The sequence below is a fragment of the Ziziphus jujuba genome, chromosome 6 (genome assembly GCF_031755915.1).
Source record: "Ziziphus jujuba cultivar Dongzao chromosome 6, ASM3175591v1".
In the NCBI taxonomy this organism is placed as follows: Eukaryota; Viridiplantae; Streptophyta; class Magnoliopsida; order Rosales; family Rhamnaceae; genus Ziziphus; species Ziziphus jujuba.
This window is the reverse complement of record NC_083384.1, coordinates 24,600,509-24,603,384: the sequence shown is the minus strand read 5'-3', so window position 1 is coordinate 24,603,384 and position 2,876 is coordinate 24,600,509.

Genomic DNA, 2,876 nt, shown 5'->3' with positions numbered 1-2,876 from the left:
TGGGAATGGACTTGAAGGCTTCAAAAGATGGTGTTATTGGTTTTAATGCTTGTGCTATTAGGCATTGTTACACTAACGCATTCTATTATTTTGTGGCTTCTAGATTGATGCCAACTGTCCATATTAGTGATGTGACTAGAGATAGAGCTATATTGATATATGCAAATGAGCATGCCATTTCCATTGATGTATGTCAGATAATTCTACTCAATATTGAGCATTGTGCTCAGTTTAGCACAAGTAGGAGTTTGTATTCACCAAGCTTGATTACTTAGTTGTGCAAAAGGACAACAATGGTTTGGAATCTAGTGATAGATGAGTTGATTCCTCTTGTTAGAGTCTTTAATTGGCAAGGTATTAATGGCTATAAAATTCTAAGATAAGGAGGAGTACAATAGCTACATAGACAAGCCATAGTATGGTTTGCCATCAATCAGGAGGAAAGGACTATTAATGAGTAGATACAACAGTTAGAGGTGACTTTTGATGAGTTTTGTCAGTATCAAGCTCAATGCAATGACTATCTATCCCAGATTATTACGTGCTTGTACTATTTACATGGGGTTGACATGGCAATGTTTCCGTCTATGTTGGGGTAACCAGAATAGTTCTTTTCGTATATTAGCAGTGGTGTTACTTCTATGTCTTTGAAGGAAATGGATCATGAGAAAGAGATCTAATAAGCTGCATTTAGAGGTTTCAACGAAATCTCTACACTTTACGTTTGCTTTGCTTTGTTTGAATTTCCTTGGGGATAATGAAATATCTAAGTTTCGAGTGTGTGGGTGTTTTTTCAATTATTTTTTTGTGTTTTTGTGTTTTTTATTATTTTTTGTTTGCGTTTTTGTTACAAAAAAAGAAAAAGAAAAAAAAGAAGAATTCATCTTTTTTTTCAATTTGTTAGTGTTTTTTTAGGGTTTGTTTTTATTTATTTATTTATTTATTTTGCTTGAAAGCTTGTAGCCTATAATGAGAATTTGACTACTTAGTCACATTCTCGGATTATGGTAAATGTTATGAAAACTTGGTATTTTGATGCATGTGTGGTTTGGTTTTGTTTTGATTTTTCTATTTTTATAAGCACATAACCTTGAATATTTGATTGTTTGATGTACTAGAAAATGTTTAGGCTAATTATCAAGTTGCTAACTATTAAGATCGCAAAGAATTCTAGAGCTTGTTTAATTGGTATTTGAGGCAAAATCCTAGGTTACACTTAATTAAGAATATGATTTTGACCTTCTTTCTCAGCTAATTTTTGGCCAATTAGCTATTCTTGAATTAAATATTATCCTTTGCTACCCTTTCAGGCTTAATAACTTATGTTTTTGTTGTTACCCACATATTAACCTAAAATCCTCATTTGTGAATTTTTTCAATTTTTCTTACTTACTCATTACCTCTTATGCGATTGATCTTATTATGAAGAAGGTAGAGTTATGAAATTATAAATGGATGATGTGTTGTTAGTTAAAATTAAGTCTAGGGGGAAACTCACAAAAAGCAAATGAAAAAAATTAAAAAGTTGAAACTCTTCTTGAAAGAAAATTGCAAAAAAAGTTTAGAATAAGGGTTGACATTAAATAATGGTGTGGAATTATGGAATGGAAAAGGTATTTACGTCCTATTAGGTGAATGTCCTAAAAGATAATTTTAGCCACAATTGTTTGAAAAATCCTATATTTACCTTAGCTTACATTACAAACTTAGTAACATCATATTAATCATTGTTTAAGTGATTAACCTATATTAGTGGAGATTGACATGAAAAATATGCTTATGGAGTTCATTAACTTGCATGTAAAGATCCACCACTGCATTTAATCGGGTGAAGAATAATTCAATTTTAAAGGTTATACACACACGTAAGGGGTTTGAAATGAAATTGAATAGCATGTGTATTTAAAATATTAGAATTTGCAATCTTTTAGAATTTCCCTAGATATTAATTTTGTGATCTGTGAGGAATATTATGAGAATGCCGTTAAAACATTTTTCTTATCCTATTAGTTTTGATTTGTGTTTTGGTTTAGCCAAGGATGAGTAAAAATGCTAAGTTTGGAGGAGTTTGATGAGTTGATTTCACATTAACTCAACTTACCCTCTAAGTTATATAAATTATAGGTTTTTGAGTGTGTTTTGTTTGTTTTACATGTATTTTGTTGGTTTTGCAGGTTAGGTTGCATGGTAATTAGGTAAATGTATACATTCAAAAATTAGTAAAGAGCCATAACATTTTAAAAGGCAGCCAACAACATTATTTTTCCAATAGCTCAAGTGCTGTAGCATTCAAGAAAGAGAGTTGTTAGTCAAGGTTCGGTCGCAGAGTTTTTTAAAGCTTTAGAATCATGATGCCCAAGAAGCAGAGCTGTGACGGTATGTCAAATTTTGACAATTAATGTTATTTTTGTCTGAAATTTTATGGGAGTATCCTACAGGAAAAGAGAGAGGAAATCACATGGGATAGATTTTAAACGTTTTGGAGAAAAGTACAAAAAGAAAAAGAGAATAAAGGCTAGCATTTAAAGAGAAGGTTAAAAAAAAAAAAAAAAAGGAGAACACTAATAAAGAGAGGATTGCAGCTTTAAGATTCTATCTTGAATCTTAGTCTTCTTCCCCTCTTTTTTTATCTTGTGAAATACTTGTTAAACATTGACTTTTATCTTTTTTTGTTATAATGGTTGATTGCATTGTGGAAATGTTTATGCTTGTTTTATTCATGCGTAATCAAACAATTAATTAGGGCTTAGGTGTAGTCATATGGAACTAGTTTCAATTAGTTTAGGATGGTTATTTGATTTGTTACTAAAGTTTAGTTTCAGTTTTATTCTTAATACTTTTACTCAATCAGGACAACTGTGTGATGATTTAGTTGC